The sequence below is a fragment of the Oncorhynchus nerka genome, linkage group LG20, assembly GCF_034236695.1.
Source record: "Oncorhynchus nerka isolate Pitt River linkage group LG20, Oner_Uvic_2.0, whole genome shotgun sequence".
In the NCBI taxonomy this organism is placed as follows: domain Eukaryota; kingdom Metazoa; phylum Chordata; class Actinopteri; order Salmoniformes; family Salmonidae; genus Oncorhynchus; species Oncorhynchus nerka.
The window spans coordinates 1323815-1344119 of record NC_088415.1 but is presented as its reverse complement, the minus strand read 5'-3'; positions in this window follow the sequence as shown (position 1 = coordinate 1344119).

Here is a 20305-nt window from a genome sequence, read left to right as displayed (position 1 = left end):
TCAATGTGGAGGCTATATACAGGGGGTACCGGTACAGAGTCAATGTGGAGGCTATATACAGGGTGTTACGGTACAGAGTCAATGTGGAGGCTATATACAGGGGGTACCAGTACAGAGTCAATGTGGAGGCTATATACAGGGGGTACCAGTACAGAGTCAGTGTGGAGGATATATACGGGGGTACTGGTACAGAGTCAATGCGGAGGCTATATACAGGGGGTACCGGTACAGAGTCAGTGTGGAGGATATATACAGGGGGTACTGGTACAGAGTCAATGTGGAGGCTATATACAGGGGGTACCGGTACAGAGTCAGTGTGGAGGCTATATATAGGGGGTACCGGTACAGAGTCAATGTGGAGGCTATATACAGGGGGTACCGGTACAGAGTCAGTGTGGAGGATATATACAGGGGGTACCGGTACAGAGTCAGTGTGGAGGATATATACAGGGGGTACTGGTACAGAGTCAATGCGGAGGCTATATACAGGGGGTACCGGTACAGAGTCAATGTGGAGGCTATATACAGGGGGTACCGGTACAGAGTCAATGTGGAGGCTATATACAGGGTGTTACGGTACAGAGTCAATGTGGAGGCTATATACAGGGGGTACCGGTACAGAGTCAATGTGGAGGCTATATACAGGGGGTACCGGTACAGAGTCAATGTGGAGGATATATACAGGGGGTACCGGTACAGAGTCTATGTGGAGGCTATATACAGGGGGTACCGGTACAGAGTCAATGTGGAGGCTATATACAGGGGGTACCGGTACAGAGTCAATGTGGAGGCTATATACAGGGTGTTACGGTACAGAGTCAATGTGGAGGCTATATACAGGGGGTACCAGTACAGAGTCAGTGTGGAGGATATATACAGGGGGTACTGGTACAGAGTCAATGCGGAGGCTATATACAGGGGGTACCGGTACAGAGTCAGTGTGGAGGATATATACAGGGGGTACTGGTACAGAGTCAATGCGGAGGCTATATACAGGGAGTATCGGTACTGAGTCAGTGTGGAGGATATATACAGGGGGTACCTGTACAGAGTCAATGTGGAGGCTATATACAGGGGGTACCGGTACAGAGTCAATGTGGAGGCTATATACAGGGTGTACCGGTACAGAGTCAGTGTGGAGGATATATACAGGGGGTACTGGTACAGAGTCAATGCGGAGGCTATATACAGGGGGTATCGGTACTGAGTCAGTGTGGAGGATATATACAGGGGGTACCTGTACAGAGTCAATGTGGAGGCTATATACAGGGGGTACCGGTACAGAGTCAATGTGGAGGCTATATACAGGGTACCAGGTACAGAGTCAATGTGGAGGCTATATACAGGGGGTACTGGTACAGAGTCAATGTGGAGGCTATATACAGGGTGTTACGGTACAGAGTCAATGTGGAGGCTATATGTACAGGGGGTACCGGTACAGAGTCAATGTGGAGGCTATATACAGGGGGTACCGGTACAGAGTCAATGTGGAGGCTATATACAGGGGGTACCGGTACAGAGTCAATGTGGAGGCTACATACAGGGGGTACCGGTACAGAGTCAGTGTGGAGGATATATACAGGGGGTACTGGTACAGAGTCAATGTGGAGGCTATATACAGGGGGTACCGGTACAGAGTCAGTGGAGGCTATATACAGGGGGTACGGTACAGAGTCAATGTGGAGGCTATATACAGGGGGTTACCGGTACAGAGTCAATGTGGAGACTATATACAGGGGTTACGGTACAGAGTCAATGTGGAGGCTATATACAGGGGTTACGGTACAGAGTCAATGTGGAGGCTATATACAGGGGGTTACGGTACAGAGTCAATGTGGAGGCTATATACAGGGGGTACCGGTACAGAGTCAATGTGGAGGCTATATACAGGTGTTACGGTACAGAGTCAATGTGGAGGCTATATACAGGGGTACCGGTACAGAGTCAATGTGGAGGCTATATACAGGGGGTACCGGTACAGAGTCAATGTGGAGGATATATACAGGGGGTACCGGTACAGAGTCTATGTGGAGGCTATATACAGGGGGTACCGGTACAGAGTCAATGTGGAGGCTATATACAGGGGGTACCGGTACAGAGTCAATGTGGAGGCTATATACAGGGTGTTATGGTACAGAGTCAATGTGGAGGCTATATACAGGGGGTACCAGTACAGAGTCAATGTGGAGGCTATATACAGGGGGTACCAGTACAGAGTCAGTGTGGAGGATATATACAGGGGGTACCGGTACAGAGTCAATGTGGAGGCTATATACAGGGTGTTACGGTACAGAGTCAATGTGGAGGCTATATACAGGGGGTACCAGTACAGAGTCAATGTGGAGGCTATATACAGGGGGTACCAGTACAGAGTCAGTGTGGAGGATATATACGGGGGTACTGGTACAGAGTCAATGCGGAGGCTATATACAGGGGGTACCGGTACAGAGTCAGTGTGGAGGATATATACAGGGGGTACTGGTACAGAGTCAATGTGGAGGCTATATACAGGGGGTACCGGTACAGAGTCAGTGTGGAGGCTATATATAGGGGGTACCGGTACAGAGTCTATGTGGAGGCTATATACAGGGTGTTACGGTACAGAGTCAATGTGGAGGCTATATACAGGGGGTACCAGTACAGAGTCAATGTGGAGGCTATATACAGGGGGTTGCGGTACAGAGTCAGTGTGGAGGATATATACAGGGGTACCGGTACAGAGTCAATGTGGAGGATATATACAGGGGGTACTGGTACAGAGTCAATGCGGAGGCTATATACAGGGGGTACCGGTACAGAGTCAATGTGGAGGCTATATACAGGGGGTACCGGTACAGAGTCAATGTGGAGGCTATATACAGGGTGTTACGGTACAGAGTCAATGTGGAGGCTATATACAGGGGGTACCGGTACAGAGTCAATGTGGAGGCTATATACAGGGGTACCGGTACAGAGTCAATGTGGAGGATATATACAGGGGTACCGGTACAGAGTCTATGTGGAGGCTATATACAGGGGGTACCGGTACAGAGTCAATGTGGAGGCTATATACAGGGGGTACCGGTACAGAGTCAATGTGGAGGCTATATACAGGGTGTTATGGTACAGAGTCAATGTGGAGGCTATATACAGGGGGTACCAGTACAGAGTCAATGTGGAGGCTATATACAGGGGGTACCAGTACAGAGTCAGTGTGGAGGATATATACAGGGGGTACCGGTACAGAGTCAATGTGGAGGCTATATACAGGGGGTACCGGTACAGAGTCAATGTGGAGGATATATACAGGGGGTACCGGTACAGAGTCTATGTGGAGGCTATATACAGGGGGTACCGGTATAGAGTCAATGTGGAGGCTATATACAGGGGGTTACGGTACAGAGTCAATGTGGAGACTATATACAGGGGGTTACGGTACAGAGTCAATGTGGAGGCTATATACAGGGGGTTACGGTACAGAGTCAATGTGGAGGCTATATACAGGGGGTTACGGTACAGAGTCAATGTGGAGGCTATATACAGGGGGTACCGGTACAGAGTCAATGTGGAGGCTATATACAGGGTGTTACGGTACAGAGTCAATGTGGAGGCTATATACAGGGGGTACCGGTACAGAGTCAATGTGGAGGCTATATACAGGGGGGTACCGGTACAGAGTCAATGTGGAGGATATATACAGGGGGTACGGTACAGAGTCTATGTGGAGGCTATATACAGGGGGTACCGGTACAGAGTCAATGTGGAGGCTATATACAGGGGTACCGGTACAGAGTCAATGTGGAGGCTATATACAGGGTGTTATGGTACAGAGTCAATGTGGAGGCTATATACAGGGGTACCAGTACAGAGTCAATGTGGAGGCTATATACAGGGGTACCAGTACAGAGTCAGTGTGGAGGATATATACAGGGGTACCGGTACAGAGTCAATGTGGAGGCTATATACAGGGGGTTACGGTACAGAGTCAATGTGGAGGATATATACAGGGGTACCGGTACAGAGTCTATGTGGAGGCTATATACAGGGGTACCGGTACAGAGTCAATGTGGAGGCTATATACAGGGGTACCGGTACAGAGTCAATGTGGAGGCTATATACAGGGTGTTATGGTACAGAGTCAATGTGGAGGCTATATACAGGGGGTACCAGTACAGAGTCAATGTGGAGGCTATATACAGGGGGTACCAGTACAGAGTCAGTGTGGAGGATATATACAGGGGTACCGGTACAGAGTCAATGTGGAGGCTATATACAGGGGGTACCGGTACAGAGTCAATGTGGAGGATATATACAGGGGGTACCGGTACAGAGTCTATGTGGAGGCTATATACAGGGGGTACCGGTATAGAGTCAATGTGGAGGCTATATACAGGGGGTTACGGTACAGAGTCAATGTGGAGACTATATACAGGGGGTTACGGTACAGAGTCAATGTGGAGGCTATATACAGGGGGTTACGGTACAGAGTCAATGTGGAGGCTATATACAGGGGGTTACGGTACAGAGTCAATGTGGAGGCTATATACAGGGGGTACCGGTACAGAGTCAATGTGGAGGCTATATACAGGGTGTTACGGTACAGAGTCAATGTGGAGGCTATATACAGGGGGTACCGGTACAGAGTCAATGTGGAGGCTATATACAGGGGGTACCGGTACAGAGTCAATGTGGAGGATATATACAGGGGGTACCGGTACAGAGTCTATGTGGAGGCTATATACAGGGGGTACCGGTACAGAGTCAATGTGGAGGCTATATACAGGGGGTACCGGTACAGAGTCAATGTGGAGGCTATATACAGGGTGTTATGGTACAGAGTCAATGTGGAGGCTATATACAGGGGGTACCAGTACAGAGTCAATGTGGAGGCTATATACAGGGGGTACCAGTACAGAGTCAGTGTGGAGGATATATACAGGGGGTACCGGTACAGAGTCAATGTGGAGGCTATATACAGGGTGTTACGGTACAGAGTCAATGTGGAGGCTATATACAGGGGGTACCAGTACAGAGTCAATGTGGAGGCTATATACAGGGGGTACCAGTACAGAGTCAGTGTGGAGGATATATACGGGGGTACTGGTACAGAGTCAATGCGGAGGCTATATACAGGGGGTACCGGTACAGAGTCAGTGTGGAGGATATATACAGGGGGTACTGGTACAGAGTCAATGTGGAGGCTATATACAGGGGGTACCGGTACAGAGTCAGTGTGGAGGCTATATATAGGGGGTACCGGTACAGAGTCTATGTGGAGGCTATATACAGGGTGTTACGGTACAGAGTCAATGTGGAGGCTATATACAGGGGGTACCAGTACAGAGTCAATGTGGAGGCTATATACAGGGGGTACCGGTACAGAGTCAGTGTGGAGGATATATACAGGGGGTACCGGTACAGAGTCAGTGTGGAGGATATATACAGGGGGTACTGGTACAGAGTCAATGCGGAGGCTATATACAGGGGGTACCGGTACAGAGTCAATGTGGAGGCTATATACAGGGGGTACCGGTACAGAGTCAATGTGGAGGCTATATACAGGGTGTTACGGTACAGAGTCAATGTGGAGGCTATATACAGGGGGTACCGGTACAGAGTCAATGTGGAGGCTATATACAGGGGGTACCGGTACAGAGTCAATGTGGAGGATATATACAGGGGTACCGGTACAGAGTCTATGTGGAGGCTATATACAGGGGTACCGGTACAGAGTCAATGTGGAGGCTATATACAGGGGTACCGGTACAGAGTCAATGTGGAGGCTATATACAGGGTGTTACGGTACAGAGTCAATGTGGAGGCTATATACAGGGGTACGTACAGAGTCAATGTGGAGGCTACATACAGGGGGTACCGGTACAGAGTCAGTGTGGAGGATATATACAGGGGGTACTGGTACAGAGTCAATGTGGAGGCTATATACAGGGGGTACCGGTACAGAGTCAGTGTGGAGGCTATATATAGGGGGTACCGGTATAGAGTCAATGTGGAGGCTATATACAGGGGGTTACGGTACAGAGTCAATGTGGAGACTATATACAGGGGTACCGGTACAGAGTCAATGTGGAGGCTATATACAGGGGGTTACGGTACAGAGTCAATGTGGAGGCTATATACAGGGGGTTACGGTACAGAGTCAATGTGGAGACTATATACAGGGGGTACCGGTACAGAGTCAATGTGGAGGCTATATACAGGGGGCACCGGTACCGAGTCAATGTGGAGGCTATATACAGGGGGCACTGGTACAGAGTCAATGTGGAGACTATATACAGGGGGTAACGGTACAGAGTCAATGTGGAGGCTATATACAGGGGGTTACGGTACAGAGTCAATGTGGAGACTATATACAGGGGGTACCGGTACAGAGTCAATGTGGAGGCTATATACAGGGGGTTACGGTACAGAGTCAATGTGGAGGCTATATACAGGGGGCACCGGTACCGAGTCAGTGTGCGGGGGTACAGGCTAGTTGAGGTAATCTGTACATGTAGGTGGGGGCGAAGTGACTATGCATAGATAATAAACAAACAGAGTAGCAGCATTGTACAAGAGGAGGGGGGGGGTGTAAATAGTCCGGTGGCGGTTTGTAGGACTTGTTCATCAGTCTAATGGCTTGGGGGTAGAAGCTGTTGAGGAGCCTTTCGGTCCTAGACTTGGTGCTCCGGTACAGCTTGCTGTGCGGTAGCAGAGAAAACAGTCTATAACTGTTGGGTGACTGGAGTCTCTGACTCTGCCTGTTATACAGGATTAAAGACAGGTCCTGGATTAAAAGTCCCAAAGTTACACCTAACTATATCTATTGTATTAGTTATTCCGTAAAACCGATCAGAATTTCAAAGAATGCCGAAGCCGTGCCAGAATTGTTTTCTTGCGGGGTGTGACGTAATATGGCCTATTTACTATAAAATGTTATAACATTTTAACTATATTTACTATACCGTAAACTATATTTACTATACCGTGAACTATATTTACTATACCGTAAACTATATTTACTATACCGTGAACTATATTTACTATACCGTAAACTATATTTACTATACCGTGAACTATATTTACTATACCGTAAACTATATTTACTATACCGTGAACTATATTTACTATACCGTGAACTATATTTACTATACCGTAAACTATATTTACTATACCGTAAACTATATTTACTACACCGTGAACTATATTTACTATACCGTAAACTATATTTACTACACCGTAAACTATGTTTACTATACCGTGAACTATATTTACTATACCGTGAACTATATTTACTATACCGTGAACTATATTTACTATACCGTAAACTATATTTACTATACCGTAAACTATATTTACTATACCGTGAACTATATTTACTATACCGTAAACTATATTTACTATACCGTAAACTATATTTACTGTACCGTAAACTATATTTACTATACCGTGACCTATATTTACTATACCGTGAACTATATTTACTATACCGTGAACTATATTTACTACACCGTAAACTATATTTACTATACCGTAAACTATATTTACTATACCGTAAACTATATTTACTACACCGTAAACTATATTTACTATACCGTGAACTATATTTACTATACCGTGAACTATATTTACTATACCGTAAACTATATTTACTATACCGTAAACTATATTTACTATACCGTGAACTATATTTACTATACCGTAAACTATATTTACTATACCGTGAACTATATTTACTATACCTTACTATACCGTAAACTATATTTACTATACCGTAAACTATATTTACTACACCGTAAACTATATTTACTATACCGTGAACTATATTTACTATACCGTAAACTCCAACAGAAATGCAGGGTCATTTAAACACCCTGGAAAAGTCATGGAGTTTGAAGTTTTTTCCCCAGGCCTGGAAAAGTTCTGGAAAATGATAAAAGTAATTGAAATTAATTTAATTTCTGTTTAATGTAATTTAATTTATGCAGTTTTAAAATATTTGATCAATAAAGTCAACCATCCTCCAGGAGAGATAATGGGTGGTCCACCATCCTCCAGGAGAGATAATGGGTGGTCCACCATCCTCCAGGAGAGATAATGGGTGGTCAACCATCCTCCAGGAGAGATAATGGGTGGTCCACCATCCTCCAGGAGAGATAATGGGTGGTCAACCATCCTCCAGGAGAGATAATGGGTGGTCAACCATCCTCCAGGAGAGATAATGGGTGGTCCACCATCCGCCAGGAGAGATAATGGGTGGTCCACCATCCTCCAGGAGAGATAATGGGTGGTCCACCATCCTCCAGGAGAGATAATGGGTGGTCCACCATCCTCCAGGAGAGATAATGGGTGGTCAACCATCCTCCAGGAGAGATAATGGGTGGTCAACCATTCTCCAGGAGGGATAATGGGTGGTCAACCATCCTCCAGGAGGGATAATGGGTGGTCAACCGTCCTCCGGGAGGGATAATGGGTGGTCAACCATCCTCCGGGAGAGATAATGGGTGGTCCACCATCCTCCAGGAGAGATAATGGGTGGTCAACCATCCTCCAGGAGAGATAATGGGTGTGCAGGCTTTTATCCGACCATTTCTACTGACCCTGCGTGCCAGTTATGATATTCATACGCATATTTCGTGAAACATTTTCATTTACTTTATAATGATCTTCATATTGCAATGTCATGTGGTTAATCAAAATTCTATCTAAATTAAAATGGATACAAATCTAACAGTAACTTCTATTGCCAATATGTAAACATAGCCTACATAAAGCCAACAAATAAAAACATTGCAGCCTGCAGGTAGAAAATATCCTGATTTAAAAAATAAATATCCTATAAATCACATTGGCTATCCATGGCCTGTCTGGAAGGAACTTGAAATATTGAATCAACTATTAACTTGGGTCTGGCCTGAAGCTAGCACTAGTAAACTTGCAACATTACATAAAATATTCTGGGCCCTTAGCGTTTCCTGCCCCGGTGAGCTCCAGACAGACACAGCTGTAGTCTATAAGAAGTAATCAGGTAGGTGTTTTATAACATTTCTACCGGATCAGAGCATCAAATTTCCCCCCCCTCCCCCCTTTCATGCTGAGTGGTTATTGAAAGGGAGAGGGCTGAAATGTGTTTTCTAATAGGATACGTTGACGAACTAGTGTCATTCTCAATGGATGTAAAAAATAAAAACAGACTTCGTTTACTTGCTTTTTGAGGCCGAAGAGAGAGATATTTTGAGAAGCTCCACAGTGATGGGGAGTTAAGACAATCAGAAATAGTATCACATCCCCAAAGGGGCACATTTTATAGGCCTACATTTGCACACAGACAGGCCAGGTAGCCCAGTTCTATCTGTAGGCAGGTGCGTGTCCTTACTCAACATTGACGCTCCAAACAAAAGACAATGAATAAATTGACAACTTGTAAACAGAATGAAATCAACCTAAACGTATTTCTCACAACTGTAGGTTGTGCGCTCTGCAAACAACGTGTCCACTGTTACAATGACAACTGTAAAAACTTGAATAATCATATATTGAATGCATTAACATAAATTACTATAACCAAACAAACCTTGTAGATTTGAAATTATGGTAATTAATGGTAAATGTACTACTGGTGTGCCATCCCCGCAGCCTCCACAATGGATTAGTCCACTCAGAAGGGCTTTATAAATACATTTGATTTGATTGGTGGTGATTTGAAAAGGTGTTTCTTTGTTGAAAGTGATTTACATTTTTACAGATCATGACACACGAATGCAAAATGGAAAATGCTGTGTAGCAGGTAGCTAGTGGTTAGAGCAGGTAGCCTAGTGGTTAGAGACAGGTAGCCTAGTGGTTAGAACAGGTAGCCTAGTGGTTAGAGCAGGTAGCCTAGTGGTTAGAGCAGGTAGCCTAGTGGTTAGAGCAGGTAGCCTAGTGGTTAGAGACAGGTAGCCTAGTGGTTAGAACAGGTAGCCTAGTGGTTAGAGCAGGTAGCCTAGTGGTTAGAACAGGTAGCCTAGTGGTTAGAGCAGGTAGCCTAGTGGTTAGAGCAGGTAGCCTAGTGGTTAGAGCAGGTAGCCTAGTGGTTAGAACAGGTAGCCTAGTGGTTAGAGCAGGTAGCCTAGTGGTTAGAGACAGGTAGCCTAGTGGTTAGAGCAGGTAGCCTAGTGGTTAGAGCAGGTAGCCTAGTGGTTAGAGCAGGTAGCCTAGTGGTTAGAGCAGGTAGCCTAGTGGTTAGAGCAGGTAGTCTAGTGGTTAGAGCAGGTAGCCTAGTGGTTAGAGCAGGTAGCCTAGTGGTTAGAGCAGGTAGCCTAGTGGTTAGAGACAGGTAGCCTAGTGGTTAGAGCAGGTAGCATAGTGGTTAGAGCAGGTAGCCTAGTGGTTAGAGACAGGTAGCCTAGTGGTTAGAGACAGGTAGCCTAGTGGTTAGAGACAGGTAGCCTAGTGGTTAGAGCAGGTAGCCTAGTGGTTAGAGCAGGTAGCCTAGTGGTTAGAGCAGGTAGCCTAGTGGTTAGAGACAGGTAGCCTAGTGGTTAGAGACAGGTAGCCTGGTGGTTAGAGCAGGTAGCCTAGTGGTTAGAGCAGGTAGCCTAGTGGTTAGAGCAGGTAGCCTAGTGGTTAGAGCAGGTAGCCTAGTGGTTAGAGCAGGTAGTCTAGTGGTTAGAGCAGGTAGCCTAGTGGTTAGAGACAGGTAGCCTAGTGGTTAGAACAGGTAGCCTAGTGGTTAGAACAGGTAGCCTAGTGGTTAGAACAGGTAGCCTAGTGGTTAGAGCGGGTAGCCTAGTGGTTAGAGCAGGTAGTCTAGTGGTTAGAGACAGGTAGCCTAGTGGTTAGAGCAGGTAGTCTAGTGGTTAGAGACAGGTAGCCTAGTGGTTAGAGCAGGTAGCCTAGTGGTTAGAGCAGGTAGCCTAGTGGTTAGAGCAGGTAGCCTAGTGGTTAGAGCAGGTAGCCTAGTGGTTAGAGCCTAGTGGTTAGAGCAGGTAGCCTAGTGGTTAGAGCAGGTAGCCTAGTGGTTAGAGCAGGTAGCCTAGTGGTTAGAGCAGGTAGCCTAGTGGTTAGAGCAGGTAGCCTAGTGGTTAGAGACAGGTAGCCTAGTGGTTAGAGACAGGTAGCCTGGTGGTTAGAGCAGGTAGCCTAGTGGTTAGAGCAGGTAGCCTAGTGGTTAGAGCAGGTAGCCTAGTGGTTAGAGCAGGTAGTCTAGTGGTTAGAGCAGGTAGCCTAGTGGTTAGAGACAGGTAGCCTAGTGGTTAGAACAGGTAGCCTAGTGGTTAGAACAGGTAGCCTAGTGGTTAGAACGGGTAGCCTAGTGGTTAGAGCGGGTAGCCTAGTGGTTAGAGCAGGTAGTCTAGTGGTTAGAGACAGGTAGCCTAGTGGTTAGAGCAGGTAGTCTAGTGGTTAGAGACAGGTAGCCTAGTGGTTAGAGCAGGTAGCCTAGTGGTTAGAGCAGGTAGCCTAGTGGTTAGAGCAGGTAGCCTAGTGGTTAGAGCAGGTAGCCTAGTGGTTAGAGCCTAGTGGTTAGAGCAGGTAGCCTAGTGGTTAGAGCTGGTTAGAGCAGGTAGTCTAGTGGTTAGAGCAGGTAGTCTAGTGGTTAGAGCAGGTAGCCTAGTGGTTAGAGACAGGTAGCCTAGTGGTTAGAGCAGGTAGCCTAGTGGTTAGAGCAGGTAGCCTAGTGGTTAGAGCAGGTAGCCTAGTGGTTAGAGACAGGTAGCCTAGTGGTTAGAGCAGGTAGCCTAGTGGTTAGAGCAGGTAGCCTAGTGGTTAGAGCAGGTAGCCTAGTGGTTAGAGCAGGTAGCCTAGTGGTTAGAGCAGGTAGCCTAGTGGTTAGAGACAGGTAGCCTAGTGGTTAGAGACAGGTAGCCTATTGGTTAGAGACAGGTAGCCTAGTGGTTAGAGACAGGTAGCCTAGTGGTTAGAGACAGGTAGCCTAGTGGTTAGAGCAGGTAGCCTAGTGGTTAGAGCAGGTAGCCTAGTGGTTAGAGACAGGTAGCCTAGTGGTTAGAGCAGGTAGCCTAGTGGTTAGAACAGGTAGCCTACTGGTTAGAGCAGGTAGCCTAGTGGTTAGAGCAGGTAGTCTAGTGGTTAGAACAGGTAGCCTAGTGGTTAGAGCAGGTAGCCTAGTGGTTAGAACAGGTAGCCTAGTGGTTAGAGCAGGTAGCCTAGTGGTTAGAGCAGGTAGCCTAGTGGTTAGAGCAGGTAGCCTAGTGGTTAGAGACAGGTAGCCTAGTGGTTAGAGACAGGTAGCCTAGTGGTTAGAGACAGGTAGCCTAGGGGTTAGAGCGGGTAGCCTAGTGGTTAGAGCGGGTAGCCTAGTGGTTAGAGCGGGTAGCCTAGTGGTTAGAGCAGGTAGCCTAGTGGTTAGAGCGTTGGGCCAGTAACCAGCAGGTAGCCTAGTGGTTAGAGCAGGTAGCCTAGTGGTTAGAGCAGGTAGCCTAGTGGTTAGAGCAGGTAGTGATGTGTGTTCACAATACATTAGAGCAGGTAGCCTAGTGGTTAGAGCAGGTAGCCTAGTGGTTAGAGCAGGTAGTGATGTGTGTTCACAATACATTAGAGCAGGTAGCCTAGTGGTTAGAGCAGGTAGCCTAGTGGTTAGAGCAGGTAGTGATGTGTGTTCACAATACATTAGAGCAGGTAGCCTAGTGGTTAGAGCAGGTAGCCTAGTGGTTAGAGCAGGTAGCCTAGTGGTTAGAGCAGGTAGTCTAGTGGTTAGAGCAGGTAGCCTAGTGGTTAGAGACAGGTAGCCTAGTGGTTAGAGCAGGTAGCCTAGTGGTTAGAGCAGGTAGCATAGTGGTTAGAGCAGGTAGCCTAGTGGTTAGAGACAGGTAGCCTAGTGGTTAGAGCAGGTAGCCTAGTGGTTAGAGCAGGTAGTCTAGTGGTTAGAGACAGGTAGCCTAGTGGTTAGAGACAGGTAGCCTAGTGGTTAGAGCAGGTAGCCTAGTGGTTAGAGCAGGTAGCCTAGTGGTTAGAGCAGGTAGCCTAGTGGTTAGAGCAGGTAGCCTAGTGGTTAGAGCAGGTAGCCTAGTGGTTAGAACAGGTAGCCTAGTGGTTAGAGCAGGTAGCCTAGTGGTTAGAGCAGGTAGCCTAGTGGTTAGAGCAGGTAGCCTAGTGGTTAGAGCAGGTAGCCTAGTGGTTAGAGACAGGTAGCCTAGTGGTTAGATCAGGTAGCCTAGTGGTTAGAGACAGGTAGCCTAGTGGTTAGAGACAGGTAGCCTAGTGGTTAGAGACAGGTAGCCTAGTGGTTAGAGACAGGTAGCCTAGTGGTTAGAGACAGGTAGCCTAGTGGTTAGAGACAGGTAGCCTAGTGGTTAGAGCAGGTAGCCTAGTGGTTAGAGCAGGTAGCCTAGTGGTTAGAGACAGGTAGCCTAGTGGTTAGAGCAGGTAGCCTAGTGGTTAGAACAGGTAGCCTAGTGGTTAGAACAGGTAGCCTACTGGTTAGAGCAGGTAGCCTAGTGGTTAGAGCAGGTAGTCTAGTGGTTAGAACAGGTAGCCTAGTGGTTAGAGCAGGTAGCCTAGTGGTTAGAACAGGTAGCCTAGTGGTTAGAGCAGGTAGCCTAGTGGTTAGAGCAGGTAGCCTAGTGGTTAGAGCAGGTAGCCTAGTGGTTAGAGACAGGTAGCCTAGTGGTTAGAGACAGGTAGCCTAGTGGTTAGAGCAGGTAGCCTAGTGGTTAGAGCAGGTAGCCTAGTGGTTAGAGCAGGTAGCCTAGTGGTTAGAGCAGGTAGCCTAGTGGTTCGAGACAGGTAGCCTAGTGGTTAGAGACAGGTAGCCTAGTGGTTAGAGACAGGTAGCCTAGTGGTTAGAGACAGGTAGCCTAGTGGTTAGAGACAGGTAGCCTAGTGGTTAGAGCAGGTAGCCTAGTGGTTAGAGCAGGTAGCCTAGTGGTTAGAGACAGGTAGCCTAGTGGTTAGAGCAGGTAGCCTAGTGGTTAGAACAGGTAGCCTACTGGTTAGAGCAGGTAGCCTAGTGGTTAGAGCAGGTAGTCTAGTGGTTAGAACAGGTAGCCTAGTGGTTAGAGCAGGTAGCCTAGTGGTTAGAACAGGTAGCCTAGTGGTTAGAGCAGGTAGCCTAGTGGTTAGAGCAGGTAGCCTAGTGGTTAGAGCAGGTAGCCTAGTGGTTAGAGACAGGTAGCCTAGTGGTTAGAGACAGGTAGCCTAGTGGTTAGAGACAGGTAGCCTAGGGGTTAGAGCGGGTAGCCTAGTGGTTAGAGCGGGTAGCCTAGTGGTTAGAGCGGGTAGCCTAGTGGTTAGAGCGGGTAGCCTAGTGGTTAGAGCAGGTAGCCTAGTGGTTAGAGCGTTGGGCCAGTAACCAGCAGGTAGCCTAGTGGTTAGAGCAGGTAGCCTAGTGGTTAGAGCAGGTAGCCTAGTGGTTAGAGCAGGTAGTGATGTGTGTTCACAATACATTAGAGCAGGTAGCCTAGTGGTTAGAGCAGGTAGCCTAGTGGTTAGAGCAGGTAGTGATGTGTGTTCACAATACATTAGAGCAGGTAGCCTAGTGGTTAGAGCAGGTAGCCTAGTGGTTAGAGCAGGTAGTGATGTGTGTTCACAATACATTAGAGCAGGTAGCCTAGTGGTTAGAGCAGGTAGCCTAGTGGTTAGAGCAGGTAGTCTAGTGGTTAGAGCAGGTAGTCTAGTGGTTAGAGCAGGTAGCCTAGTGGTTAGAGACAGGTAGCCTAGTGGTTAGAGCAGGTAGCCTAGTGGTTAGAGCAGGTAGCCTAGTGGTTAGAGCAGGTAGCCTAGTGGTTAGAGACAGGTAGCCTAGTGGTTAGAGCAGGTAGCCTAGTGGTTAGAGCAGGTAGTCTAGTGGTTAGAGACAGGTAGCCTAGTGGTTAGAGACAGGTAGCCTAGTGGTTAGAGCAGGTAGCCTAGTGGTTAGAGCAGGTAGCCTAGTGGTTAGAGCAGGTAGCCTAGTGGTTAGAGCAGGTAGCCTAGTGGTTAGAGCAGGTAGCCTAGTGGTTAGAGCAGGTAGCCTAGTGGTTAGAGCAGGTAGCCTAGTGGTTAGAGCAGGTAGCCTAGTGGTTAGAGCAGGTAGCCTAGTGGTTAGAGACAGGTAGCCTAGTGGTTAGAGACAGGTAGCCTAGTGGTTAGAGACAGGTAGCCTAGTGGTTAGAGACAGGTAGCCTAGTGGTTAGAGCAGGTAGCCTAGTGGTTAGAGCAGGTAGCCTAGTGGTTAGAGCAGGTAGTGATGTGTGTTCACAATACATTAGAGCAGGTAGCCTAGTGGTTAGAGCAGGTAGCCTAGTGGTTAGAGCAGGTAGTGATGTGTGTTCACAATACATTAGAGCAGGTAGCCTAGTGGTTAGAGCAGGTAGCCTAGTGGTTAGAGCAGGTAGTGATGTGTGTTCACATTAGAGCAGGTAGCCTATGGTTAGAGCAGGTAGCCTAGTGGTTAGAGCAGGTAGCCTAGTGGTTAGAGCAGGTAGTCTAGTGGTTAGAGCAGGTAGTCTGAGTGGTTAGGTTAGAGCAGGTAGCCTAGTGGTTAGAGACAGGTAGCCTAGTGGTTAGAGCAGGTAGCCTAGTGGTTAGAGCAGGTAGCCTAGTGGTTAGAGCAGGTAGCCTAGTGGTTAGAGACAGGTAGCCTAGTGGTTAGAGCAGGTAGCCTAGTGGTTAGAGCAGGTAGTCTAGTGGTTAGAGACAGGTAGCCTAGTGGTTAGAGACAGGTAGCCTAGTGGTTAGAGACAGGTAGCCTAGTGGTTAGAGCAGGTAGCCTAGTGGTTAGAGCAGGTAGCCTAGTGGTTAGAGCAGGTAGCCTAGTGGTTAGAGCAGGTAGCCTAGTGGTTAGAACAGGTAGCCTAGTGGTTAGAGCAGGTAGCCTAGTGGTTAGAGCAGGTAGCCTAGTGGTTAGAACAGGTAGCCTAGTGGTTAGAGCAGGTAGCCTAGTGGTTAGAGACAGGTAGCCTAGTGGTTAGAGCAGGTAGCCTAGTGGTTAGAACAGGTAGCCTAGTGGTTAGAGCAGGTAGCCTAGTGGTTAGAGCAGGTAGTCTAGTGGTTAGAACAGGTAGCCTAGTGGTTAGAGCAGGTAGCCTAGTGGTTAGAACAGGTAGCCTAGTGGTTAGAGCAGGTAGCCTAGTGGTTAGAGCAGGTAGCCTAGTGGTTAGAGCAGGTAGCCTAGTGGTTAGAGACAGGTAGCCTAGTGGTTAGAGACAGGTAGCCTAGGGGTTAGAGCGGGTAGCCTAGTGGTTAGAGCGGGTAGCCTAGTGGTTAGAGCAGGTAGCCTAGTGGTTAGAGCAGGTAGCCTAGTGGTTAGAGCGTTGGGCCAGTAACCAGCAGGTAGCCTGAGTGGTTAGAGCAGGTAGCCTAGTGGTTAGAGCAGGTAGCCTAGTGGTTAGAGCAGGTAGTGCTGTGTGTTCACAATACATTAGAGCAGGTAGCCTAGTGGTTAGAGCAGGTAGCCTAGTGGTTAGAGCAGGTAGCCTAGTGGTTAGAGCAGGTAGTGATGTGTGTTCACAATACATTAGAGCAGGTAGCCTAGTGGTTAGAGCAGGTAGCCTAGTGGTTAGAGCAGGTAGTGATGTGTGTTCACAATACATTAGAGCAGGTAGCCTAGTGGTTAGAGCAGGTAGCCTAGTGGTTAGAGCAGGTAGTGATGTGTGTTCACAATACATTAGAGCAGGTAGCCTAGTGGTTAGAGCAGGTAGCCTAGTGGTTAGAGCAGGTAGTCTAGTGGTTAGAGCAGGTAGTCTAGTGGTTAGAGCAGGTAGCCTAGTGGTTAGAGACAGGTAGCCTAGTGGTTAGAGCAGGTAGCCTAGTGGTTAGAGCAGGTAGCCTAGTGGTTAGAGCAGGTAGCCTAGTGGTTAGAGACAGGTAGCCTAGTGGTTAGAGCAGGTAGCCTAGTGGTTAGAGCAGGTAGTCTAGTGGTTAGAGACAGGTAGCCTAGTGGTTAGAGACAGGTAGCCTAGTGGTTAGAGCAGGTAGCCTAGTGGTTAGAGCAGGTAGCCTAGTGGTTAGAGCAGGTAGCCTAGTGGTTAGAGCAGGTAGCCTAGTGGTTAGAGCAGGTAGCCTAGTGGTTAGAGCAGGTAGCCTAGTGGTTAGAGCAGGTAGCCTAGTGGTTAGAGCAGGTAGCCTAGTGGTTAAAGCAGGTAGCCTAGTGGTTAGAACAGGTAGCCTAGTGGTTAGAACAGGTAGCCTAGTGGTTAGAGCAGGTAGCCTAGTGGTTAGAGCAGGTAGCCTAGTGGTTAGAGCAGGTAGCCTAGTGGTTAGAACAGGTAGCCTAGTGGTTAGAGCAGGTAGCCTAGTGGTTAGAGCAGGTAGCCTAGTGGTTAGAGCAGGTAGCCTAGTGGTTAGAGACAGGTAGCCTAGTGGTTAGAGACAGGTAGCCTAGTGGTTAGAGACAGGTAGCCTAGGGGTTAGAGCGGGTAGCCTAGTGGTTAGAGCGGGTAGCCTAGTGGTTAGAGCGGGTAGCCTAGTGGTTAGAGCGGGTAGCCTAGTGGTTAGAGCAGGTAGCCTAGTGGTTAGAGCGTTGGGCCAGTAACCAGCAGGTAGCCTAGTGGTTAGAGCAGGTAGCCTAGTGGTTAGAGCAGGTAGCCTAGTGGTTAGAGCAGGTAGTGCTGTGTGTTCACAATACATTAGAGCAGGTAGCCTAGTGGTTAGAGCAGGTAGCCTAGTGGTTAGAGCAGGTAGCCTAGTGGTTAGAGCAGGTAGTGCTGTGTGTTCACAATACATTAGAGCAGGTAGCCTAGTGGTTAGAGCAGGTAGCCTAGTGGTTAGAGCAGGTAGCCTAGTGGTTAGAGCAGGTAGTGCTGTGTGTTCACAATACATTAGAGCAGGTAGCCTAGTGGTTAGAGCAGGTAGCCTAGTGGTTAGAGCAGGTAGTGCTGTGTGTTTACAATACATTAGAGCAGGTAGCCTAGTGGTTAGAGCAGGTAGCCTAGTGGTTAGAGCAGGTAGTGATGTGTTTTCACAATACATTAGAGCAGGTAGCCTAGTGGTTAGAGCAGGTAGCCTAGTGGTTAGAGCAGGTAGCCTAGCGGTTTGAGCAGGAGCAGGTAGCCTAGTGGTTAGAGCAGGTAGCCTAGTGGTTAGAGCAGGTAGTGCTGTGTGTTCACAATACATTTGGCATGATATTGATCCCATAGTAGACGTTCTATTTTGCTATCCCCCAAAATGGAGGCAATTTTGTAGCCTAGTGGTTAGAGCAGGTAACCTAGTGGTTAGAGCGTTGGGCCAGTAACCAGCAGGTAGCCTAGTGGTTAGAGCAGGTAGCCTAGTGGTTAGAGCGTTGGGCCAGTAACCAGCAGGTAGCCTAGTGGTTAGAGCGTTGGGCGAGTAACCAGCAGGTAGCCTTTTGGTTAGAGCGTTGGGCGACAGGTAGCCTAGTGGTTAGAGCGTTGGGCGACAGGTAGCCTAGTGGTTAGAGCGTTGGACGGCAGGTAGCCTAGTGGTTAGAGCGTTGGGCGACTTGTAGCCTAGTGGTTAGAGCGTTGGGCGACTTGTAGCCTAGTGGTTAGAGCGTTGGGCGACTTGTAGCCTAGTGGTTAGAGCGTTGGGCCAGTAACCGAAAGGTTGCTGGATTGAGACCCCAAGCTGACATTTTTCCAGCCAAAGAGAGGAGTCACAAAAAGCAGAAATAGAGAGAATTAATCACTAACCTTTGATGATCTTCATCAGATGACACTCATAGGACTTCATGTTACACAATACATGTATGTTTTGTTCGATAAAGTGCATATTTATATCCAAACATCTCAGGTTACATTGGCGCGTTATGTTCAGTAGTTCCAAAAACATCTGGTGATATTGCAGAAAGCCACATCAATTTACAGGAATACTCATTATAAATGTAGATGAAAATACAAGTGTTATATATGGAAATAAATAAAGATAAACTTCTCCTTAATACAACCGCTGTGTCAGATTTCAAACCATGCAATAATCTGAGTACGGCACTCAGACAAACAAATACATATATCCGCCATGTTGGAGTCAACAGAAGTCAGAAATAACATTATAAATATTCACTTACCTTTGATCTTCATCAGAAAGCACTCCCAGGAATCCCAGGTCCACAATAAATATTTTTGTTCGATAATGTCCATCCTTTATGTCCAAATAGCTACTTTAGTTAGCACATTTGGTAAACAAATCAAAGCACACGAAGCGCGTTCGCTAGTTGCAGACGAAATGTCAAAAAGTTCCACTACAGCCCGTAGAAACTTGTCAAACGATGTATAGAATCAATCTTTAGGATGTTTTTAACATAAATCTTCAATAATGTTCCAACCGGAGAATTCCTTTGTCTTCAGAAAAGCAAAGGAACGGGAGATGCCGCTAATGTGAAATGCGCGTGACCAGCGCGTGACCAGCGCGTGACCAGCGCGTGACCAGCGCGTGACCAGCGCGTGACCAGCGCGTGACCAGCTCGTGACCAGCGCGTGACCAGCGCGTGACCAGCGCGTGACCAGCGCGTGACCAGCGCGTGACCTGCGCGTGACTGCTGGCAGTCCTCTGACTCATTCCCCTCTCATTCAGCCCCCCTTCATAGTAGAAGCCTCAAACAAATTTCTAAAGACGGTTGACATCTAGTGGAAGCCTTAGGAAGTGCAACATGACCAATATCCCACTATCTTCGATAGGGGCTGAGTTGAAAATCGACCAACCTCAGATTTCCCACTTCCTGGTTGGATTTTTTCTCAGGTTTTTGCCTGCCATATGAGTTCTGTTACACTCACAGACATCATTCAAACCGTTTTAGAAACTTCAGAGTGTTTTCTATCCAATACTAATAATAATATGCATATATTAGCATCTGGGACTGAGGAGCGGGCAGTTTACTCTGGGCACCTCTGGGCACCTTTCATCCAAGCTACTCAATACTGCCCCTGCAGCCATAAGAAGTTAAGACACTACAGCTTACAGACTGTATGCAATTAAGGTCAGTTATGAAAACTAAGGACACTAAAGAGGCCTTTCTACAGACTCTGAAAAACACAAAGAAAGATGCCCAGAGTCCTTGCCCTTCTGCGTGAACGTGCCTTAGGCATGCTGCAAGGAGGCATGAGGACTGCAGATGTGGCCAGGGCAATAAATTGCAATGTCCGTACTGTGAGACGCCTAAGACAGCACTACGGCGAGACCGGACGGACATCCGATCGTCCTCACAGCGGCAGACCACGTGTAACAACACCTGCACATCCAAACATAACACCTGCGGGACAGGTACAGGATGGCAACAACTGCCCGAGTTACACCAGGAACGCACAATCCCTCCATCAGTGCTCAGAATGTCCGCAATAGCCTGAGAGAGGCTGGACTGAGGGCTTGTAGGCCTGTTGTAAGGCAGGTCCTCACCAGACATCACCGGCAACAACATTGCCTATGGGCACAAACCCACTGTCGCTGGACCAGACAGGAC